The sequence below is a fragment of the Triticum dicoccoides genome, chromosome 3A (assembly GCF_002162155.2).
Source record: "Triticum dicoccoides isolate Atlit2015 ecotype Zavitan chromosome 3A, WEW_v2.0, whole genome shotgun sequence".
In the NCBI taxonomy this organism is placed as follows: Eukaryota; Viridiplantae; Streptophyta; class Magnoliopsida; order Poales; family Poaceae; genus Triticum; species Triticum dicoccoides.
Window position 1 is genome coordinate 734798170 of NC_041384.1, and position 9786 is coordinate 734807955.

General features: G+C 45.5%; 2 pseudogenes; both read left to right on the forward strand.

Moving 5' to 3' along the window:
- Positions 1 to 4983: 4983 nt before the first annotated feature.
- On the forward strand, positions 4984 to 6022 carry LOC119273182 (annotated as a pseudogene).
- Positions 6023 to 6745: 723 nt separating this feature from the next.
- On the forward strand, positions 6746 to 6884 carry LOC119273872 (annotated as a pseudogene).
- The last annotated feature ends 2902 nt before the right edge of the window (positions 6885 to 9786 follow it).

A 9786-nucleotide genomic window follows, 5' to 3' on the forward strand; every position in this document is an offset into this window, starting at 1 on the left:
ACACCAAGTCCTCACCGTATTCTCCTTGAGCTAAGGTCACTTAGTCCTCGCCCAATCACTCTGGTAAGTCTTCAAGGTAGACTCCCAAACCTTCACAAACTTCATTCACTGGCAATCCACAATATCTCTTGGATGCTCTGAACGCGACGCATAACCGTCTGGAGGATTCACAGTCCTCAAGTGTAATAAGTCTTCAGATCACACAGACAAGAAGACTCAAGTGATGCCCAATTTACTCTGGCTCTGGGTGGTTAGGGCTTTTCTCCTCACTAGGAATTTTCTCTTAAAGGCTTCGAGGTGGGTTGCTCTCAAACGACAAAAGCCGTGCACTGAAATCTGAGCAGCCAACCATTTAGGGTTGTGGGGGTGGGCTATTTATAGCCACTTGGCAACCTGACCTAATTTGTCCGAAATGACCCTGGGTCACTAAGGAACTGACACGTGTCTCAACGGTCAGATTTCAAACTCTCATGGCAACTTTGCTTGGGCTACAAGCAAAGCTGACTTGTCCGGCTCTGGACAAGATTCGCTCTCATTGTCTTCGCTCGGAGACATAGGTTTTTGATTTAGGCATCACTTCAGTCATTCTGACTGGTTCTCCTGGTCCCCACTTAACAGTACGGTGGTTCCTATGACTCAATACAAAAGAAAAAGAACTACGAAAGATCTAAGTCTTCGAGCTCCATATGCTTCATAACGTGTCTTCTTTTGTCATAGTCTTCAATGTGAATATCTTCATATACCACCTTTGTCTTCAATGTCTTCATACATTTTTAGGGGTCATCTCTGGTGGTAAAACCGAATCAATGAGGGACTTCTACCTCTGTTTTCCTGCAATTCTCACAAACACATTAGTCCCTCAACTAGGTTTGTCGTCAATACTCCAAAACCAACTAGGGGTGGCACTAGATGCACTTACAATAACTCATGTCAATGGTTAGGAAAGCTCAACCATCTTTCATCAACGAGCTAGTCTAGTAGAGGCTCACAAGGGACACAGTATTTGTTTATGTATTCACACATGTATTTAAGTTTCTGATCAATACAATTTTAGCATGAATAATAAATCTTTATCGTGAATAAGGAAATATAAAATAACAACTTTATTATTACCTCTAGGGCATATTTCTTTCACATATCTATTTATACGTAATATGCAACATCAAAGTATAGTCGTTGAACTGCATATGTGTTAGCTATGAATCATCCACATTGTCATAGTTTTTCTTTGCAAAACGGTAGCTCGATTTGCCTATCAATGTACAAAATCATTAATTTTATATGGGAAATTATCATATAAACATATTCACTCATGGCCCAGGGGAATTAGAGACAATTCATAGCAAAATCTACAATTACACAGTTGTTTCAACCAAACTACTTCTAGCTACAACTGAAAGTTCACATCAGCTTTCTCTAGTTCACATCAGCTTTTTCAGATCTGCAACTCAACTAGACATGCTACAACTGAAAGTTCATACCAGCTTTCTCACAGTTCACAACAACTTTTTTTCAGAATCTGCAGCTCAACCAAACACACCATAAAAGTCGTTGTCTGTATTGTCAGCAGTTGATGAGAATAGAGTACGTATGTAGTTTGACCGACAAATAGCCTCATGTCCACACTTTACAGTTTGTATGCAGTGTGAATACATTTGCAGCTCTAAAGAATAGATTTAAGATCTCGAATCAGAGGCCATTCCACACTTTCCCCAGGCATGTTAGGCTTGTTCTTGCATGTTGCATCTTCAATAACTGGATCCATCAATGGGGTTGTGATAAGCTTGTGCCAGAGGAGGAAGATGTGACGGTTGATGATCTTGAAACATCCGACCATGGTGTGGAGGCATTTGATAGTGAAGCTTGGAAGAGAAAAAGGTCGGAGTGGGCTGAGGCAATGTAGGCCAATAGAGGTAACACAAGGATCTAAAGAAGCAGCACCACATGAAGCATCAACAATAGAGGAACAAGCAACAAATGCGTGCGGACTGTGTTGATCCAGCTTAAATGAAAATCATTCAATCCACATGAAATTTGTTTGTTTAAGTCACGTTCAAAAATGTGTGCAGACTGTGTTGGATGGCTAGCTCACGTAGCAGCGTGTCAAGGTCAAAAGTCATGGACCATGGCCATGGGGCCGCGTCGTCAGTGTCTCTGCAGTTGGCTTCCTTGCTCCACACACCTCTCCTATCTTTTTTGTTTATTTATTTATATATACTAGTATAAAAGGTGAGAACCCTCTCCTCTCGTTTCTCTATCTCTCGCTTCGACCGCTCTCCTCCTTCGACCGCCACCGCCGCCCGATCTTCCTCCCTCTCGGTAAGCTCTAATCCGTCCCCTCTGCTTCTCCTCCTTCGCCCTCTCCTCATCCTTCACCGGCGCCAAAACCCTACCCGCCTGACCTAGCTCCGACTCCGATGACGAGAGAGACGGTGTTCTTGAGAGCCCTGCTGCTCTTGTTTATCCTACCGAGATGCATCCGCCCCTCCCCTGCTCTTGCAACGGCCTCGAACCCTGCCCGTACGTGGTTCCATAAAAACAGCCCTGCTGATTTGGTTGTGATGCTTGTCAGCTTGTGTTCCTCACGCTAGTTGGTTTTTGATGCTATATATTAATTGTACTTGGTGTCTTGGTGCACCACTGCTTGATTTGTGATAATGAACGTAACCGACTTTCACCTCTCGGATCTCTAGCCTGTGTCAGTGGACGAGCCAGAATTTTTCTGGAGCCTGGGCAAGTTGAGCCTAAGTGTATAATCTTGAAGTCAAAAATCGGGATTCAAATAAATAACATATAATATATCGCCAAACTTCTGAATCACAAATCCACATTAATAATGAAGTGAAAACATAACCATAACAGTGACATAAAATTTGTTTTTAACGTGAGCTAATATATCAATATCCGCTTCATAAACCAAATAAAGTTGAGACATGTGAACAAAAGGAAAGCATCTCTTACTCGTCCATTTTGGCCAAAATAAAGACATACGATCAGCCTTTGTATATAGGCAAACTCGCCATGTTGCCAAAGTTGTAGAAGGCACTACAATATAAAAAATGGATTTGCAATTAAAATAAATTAAGTTGCAAGATGTGAATATATTCAAAATTGAAAGCTTGCAAGAATAAAGATGGTCATATGGAACATACCGACACTCCACTAAACCAAATCATGAGGCAAATACCCCTTCCGAGAGCTCATTGCAGTAAATGTTTGAATAATATCCTTATCATCAACTGACTTGAATAACTCCCGCTCGGTGTAGCATCTCAAAAAGTCATTAAACCATTCATTATTGATCTTGCTACGCAGTTTAGTCTTGATAATCTTCATTCCTGAAAAATCTCTCTCAACAGATACCGTTGACACCGGCAATATCAAGGCCAACTCAATAAGTTTGTATACCAGTGAAAATACGAAATGTTTCTCAGTTTCAACCATCTTCATGGCCATACTTTGAACATCATCACAAGTAGAAAACCTCCTCATTGACAATGTTAGGAGGTGGGTGTGCCTCCAGTTCTATGTCCGGTTGCACACTGTTCACATTTTCAGTGCTTGCTCTATTAACCAAAAAAGTCCTCATCTCTGAAATTTAATATAAAGTTTGAAGTTAGTTGTTAAACAAGTAAATGAGCTACAAGTAAGAAGTTCATAGTACGGAACTACTTGCATCAAATAAATATTGTATTCTGAGTAAGCAACCAGAAAGTAACAAAAATTGCATTAATACAAGTTGCCCTCTTCTTGTATACTTTGATTTTTTAGTTTCCAGAAGACAACAAATTCAATTTATCTCTAGTCATGAATTCATGATCGTTCTGAATGAAAAATTCCCTAAATTTAAGTTAGGGTTCAACAAACACGACAAACAAAGCTCTCAAATACTAATCACATTTACAAGACAATTGCTAGTTAGTTAGTTCTAGTACAGATTAGTTGACCTGAAAATAAATACTTATACATGAGAAAATCATATGAGGATCAAAACTTTCGGAGATCCTGACCTGAAAATAAACACAGAGTAATCTGTAATCTATTTTATCTTCTCTACTTGGAGAAGTTCAGTGATGTGAGCTGGTGCAAGAAGCTCTCCCTCTCCTTCCAATTAGCCATGCAAGAACAAATAATTCAGAGACGAAGACGAGGGATCCCTAGCCGGCTAACCCTAATTCTAATGGAGGATTCTCAGTTTCTTACCGAACAGAGCTGAGGCGGAATGAGAAGGAGGGGGTTGAGGGATAACCGGACGAGTAGACTGTCTAGACGCCTTGCGTCCGCTCGCCGCCGGGCGATGGCCGTGAGTCTAGCCTTATTGGCAATGCATATTTTCGTTGAAGTGTGGGATTAGTGAGTTGTCTTTGTTTGTAGTTCTACGTTTTGTTTTTCTATATGGAGGATAATCAACAAAATAGCTTTTCTCCTTTGATTTGGTTAGTCGTAATTAAATTCACCTCATGCACATCTGACGATATGCACCATCATATTTTGAATACATTTGTGTTGAGAGGGAATAGAGGTGTAGGTGTGTGCGATGATTGACAAGGAGGGAAGTGGGAGAAACTTGCTTTTTGTCCCGACACGATAGGTAGCAGAGTTTGCTGAAGGTGAGGCATCATACTTGGAGAAGAATCTTGTTTGCAACTGCCGCAAGAATCGAATGGTGCACCTTCGTTACCACACAGTAGGACATGTGTTGAAGTTGCCCATGTCCTATATGATTGTCCATACTAAGATGCCACCATTCATCGCTGGTGGTGATTGAGAACATGGTAGAGATTTGCTGGGCATTATGGTGATTGGGAACATGACATCGGAGTGGGACGAAATGGTGGAGGAAAGGACCATTAGCATAAGGGAACTGCAAGACTGATGGGGAATGATGGGGGGTCAGAGGGTGATGATGCAGCTATATTGGGGTGGGTTTTGGGCTGAGAGAGGTGAGGAGAGAGATTGTGTTCTCCCTTGAGGAAGGTGAAGATGGAGATGCCTACAGGGAGCAAGACAACACGGCGCATGGTGGTGGCTGTATAGGTGGGAGTAGAGAAAGATGCCGATGTTTGCTGCTACACGGTTAAGAAAATGTGTGTCACTTGACATGCATGTTACCCGAATAGAAGTATCACTTGATGAATACTTATAACTAGTCTCTTCAATATAAAGAACTGAGTGATACCATGTATATTTTTATGGTTGCTCAAGTCTTGAACTTTGCATGCTAGGCTCAGTGTGATACCATGTTTTGTATAAACCAGGTATTTACGGAGTAGATTTCTCTGCTTGCTTGTATGGTTTTTTATTGAGGTACTTGCTTCTCTACCTATTGGAATTGTTGATGTTTCTGTTTATTGTTCTATAGCCTAAATATTGTCTAACAATTGGTGGTTTTTGGTTTGCTAGCCCATCCAAAGTGCACATCTTTGTCAAGAATCCGGCCGGCAGGAAAATCTGTCTCAGGGGGGTCCACTTGACAGACACCCTTTACACCATCAAGGCAAAGATCCAGGAGCGGTACCGCCTCATCTTCGACGGGTTGCAGCTGGAAGACAACCGTACATTGGGGGATTATGGCATCTAGCATGATTCCACCCTTAATCTCCAAGAAAAGATGCAAATCTTTGTTACGAAGACTCTAGAAGGCAGGACCATCACTATCGAGGTCGACAGCCTTGACACCATTGACAACGTGAAGGCTAAGATCGAGGACATTGAGGGCTTTCCCAAGGTCCAGCAGTGCCTCATCTTTGCCAACAAACAGCTGGAGGACGGCAAGCTCACCTTGGCTGACCACAACATTTGTAAAGGGTCCACTCTTCTCCTCATCCTCCTCCCATGCAGTCCAACTGTTGTGATGGAAATATTTGTGAAGATGCTGGGAGGAAACACGGTCACCCTTGAGGTTGGACGCTCGGACACTGTTGACAGTGTGAAGGTGAAGCTCTACGAGTTGGGCGGTGTTAAGCGACAGATGTGGCGTATACAAGTCCGGTTCAACCAGGACATCTACACCGCACCTTAGACTAGGGTAGTTGTGATTTGATCTTATCTCTTGTAACTATCTCTATCTCTCTAGTCTATCCCTTGGGTTCCAAGTTAAGAATCCTAACAATGTAATCTCATCTCTGTACGCTATACGGGAAGTCGCGCCCCGCTCTATATAAACACGCAGCCTTCACCCTAGAAAGGGTACGACGTTCCCTCACATGGTATCAGAGCCTACCTCTTCCATCTCATCTAGTTCCTCCATTGCCACAAACCTCCTACCATGGCTTCCTCCGGCTCCTCCAACTCCACCCTCTCCGGCCAGGTCACCGAGCGCCTCACCCGCACCAACTACATCCTTTGGCGCACTCAGATCGCGCCGCAGCTCCGAGGCACTGGTTTCTTCGGGTATGTTGATGGAAGCACACCCGAGCCGGCCAAAGTCGTCGTCACCAAGGACAAGGATGGCAAGGAGGAGTCCATCCCAAATCCGCTCCACCACGTGTGGATCCGGGAGGATCAACAGGTACTGGGATATCTCCTGAATAACCTCTCGAAGGAAGTGCTCGTGCAGGTCACGTCGATCGTCCATGCACACGAGCTCTGGTCGGCGCTGGCGAAGATGTTCTCGTCGACCTCGCTGTCCCGCGTCAACAACATCCGGGCGGCGCTCACCAACGCGCAGAAGGGCACACAATCCGTGGCCTCCTTCTTCGCACACATGCGATCTCTCGCTGACGAGCTCGCGACGGCTGGCAAACCCCTGGACAACGATGAGCTCATCTCCTACATCATCAATGCCCTGGACATGGAATATCAGCCACTGGTCTCTGCCCTTGATGCTCGTGTCATCCCGGTCACTCTTGACGAACTGTTCGCTGGAGTGAGCAACTTCGATCAACGAGTGGCTCTCTTTCAAGGAGCTGGGACCGGTGGCGGCTTCAAGTCTTCGGCAAATGTCGCCACCCGCGGGCGTGGCGGTGGCTCTCGTCCTCGTGGCCCTCCTCGCGGGAAGAGCAGGGGCCCTGGCGGGGGCAACACCAGCGGCAACAACAATGCACGCGGCGGCGGCCGACCCTCCTACTCCAACACCAGGGGCGGCCGCCGATCCAATGGCTCCACCAACAAGTCTCGGCCTGATGCTGTCCGCTGCCAAATCTGCGGTAAGCTGGGCCACTCTGCAAAAGATTGTTGGTACCGGTTTGATGAAGATGAAGATTCATCTCAAGATGAAAAGGTGGCCGGGGCTGCTGAAGCTTCCTACGGCGTCGACACAAATTGGTACGTCGACAGCGGTGCCACAAACCACATCACCGGTGAGCTGGAGAAGGTGACCATGCGGGAGAAGTACCACGGCCAAGATCACATCCACACTGCTAGTGGAGAAGGTATGAAGATTGGTCATATTGGTCACTCAATTATTAAAACCCCTCATAGAAAAATTCATCTCAAACGCATCTTGCATGTCCCTAGTGCCAACAAAAATCTTCTTTCTGTCCACCGCATTGCCATTGATAATCATGTCTTTCTTGAATTTCATCCTTTCTTCTTTTTGATCAAGGATCAGGCAACGAGGAGGGTGCTGTATCGAGGTAGATGCGTTCGTGGGCTTTACCCGTTGATTCCGGAGATTAGAAGATCTGATGATTTTTCATATAAAAAACTTTTTCATCCGAGTTAGTATGCAAAAGTTATGCCCATTTTTACAAATTCTCGAGAGATTTTGCAAATAAAGTCAAAATTCATATTTGCAAATTTTCCCAACAACTAGACCACATATCACATGGGAAACTTATTTTCTTTTATTTTTTTGACATTTCCATCATTTTCTTTTATTTTTTTTAAAATTGAAAAGGCGATCCAGGGGGGGTAGAGTTTGAAAATGGGACATTTAGTACCGGTTCGTGGCACGAACCGGGACTAAAGGTCTCAACCCCATTAGTCCCGGTTCGTCCCGCAAACCGGGACTAAAGGTCTACTCTTTAGTCCCGATTTGAGGCATGAACCGGGACTAATGGGCATCGCACCCTTTAGTCCCGGTTTGAGGCACAAACCGGGACTAAAGGGCACAGGTGAACCAGGACTAATGCCTTAGCTGCACGAACCGGGATAAATGCTCACATTAGTCCCGGTTCTGGATTGAACCGGGACTAATGGGCTAAACAGGCCTGGACGAAAGCCCTGTTTTCTACTAGTGCTTTGGCTTCCGTCCGTTTATACTGTGACATGTTCGAGGCCGACCCGGCTGAGATTTCCTAGTAAATGGTACTGGTGGTCTGAGAACTTGCATTGCGGGTGCACTTCAGTCACGGTACTTGCAAATCGGAAAAACCCGTCATAGAACTTGCGTTGAGGGTGCAGTTTAGTCATAGAGGCCATCTGAACCGGCCAGCCGCCCGGTTTATATACTTGCCCAACATGATGTGCCCCACCGTGCTAGGCAGCCGCACGTCCGCACAGCAAGCACATAGGCGCTGCATGCATAGAGCACATGCATGCGTGATATTTTTTTCTCTTACGATTTTTCTTGTTTTTTCCCTTTTAGTCATACGTACAATGTAAAATTATTTATAAAAAACTGGGCGGCTGGCCGGTTCAGATGCCCCGTATGACCAAACTGCACCCGTGACCCAAGTTTTATGACGGTTTTTTTTCAGTTTGCAAGTACCGTGATTAAAGTGCTCCCACAGTGCAAGTTTTTAGACTGCCAGTGTCATTTACTCAAGATTTCCGGAGGTGCCCGGCCCCGGACTGGAGTCGTATTCCGCTTCGACTACGTACGTTATGTGCAGGCACCCCGTCTCAGCTGTCCGCAAGTGTCCGATGCCACGTACGTACTGCTCAATGCCTCCGATGCGCCGACGTTCCTTGTCTTCTTCACTTCATCCTGACCTGAAGTCCAACTCATTTACATCCTACTATGATTCGAGTTGCTGATTACATGCATGACTGCAAACAGTACAAGGGCGCTCATCTAAACGAAGCGGCCTATTGCACTTGGAAAAGGCAAATTAGGCCTAAGAGCATCTCTAGCTGATGCCTAAAAATTTAGGCACTTGCACGGCCCCTTATACCTTAACTCCTTATATCTGATCCGCTAAATAAAAATGGTTCCTAGCCAAATCCCTTAAACTTAACTCCATATAACTTACATTTGGCTCATGCATTTCATCGAACACTTGCAATGAAGCGCACACACACAACACACATACAAGCTAGAATGTGGTGGCCGGGCGACCGCAGCGGTACCGAAAGTATCGGCGGCGGCGAAAGCAACAACACCAGAAAGCCCGTAAAAACCAAATTTAATCATGGGCCACTATACCGGTTGTGATTGCAAAATAAACTAAAAATAGCGTTGGCGCAAAATAAAGCACGTGATTTGGATAAAGCTTTCTGTGTGAATCCCAAATCATAGAGCTACGGCTGATGCAAATAAAAGGTGCACATCGTTCACCGTGCTCACCTTGTTCCTCAAACCGTAGGAGGCAGGGGAGCCTCGCCGGGGAGGCAGAGGGCGGCGCTCGAGCCTGCGGCGGCATCAACGGGTAGGCAGAGAGGCGGCGACTCGTCAGGCCGTGGCTGGTGACAACCGTCAAATGTGGTGTGGCCTTTCACCCGCAAAAAAAAAAGGTGGTGTGGCCATGCACGGAGTGGTCCGTGACTAGCCTGCTCCGTTGAGCGGCACGTTGTCGCACAAGTGGCAGGTGGATGCTAAGCACTAGACCCCTGCAACCCCGCAGTCAGAGAGAGAAGCCGGAACCCAAAGTGAAACAAGCCCGAGCCTCACCTAGCGCATGA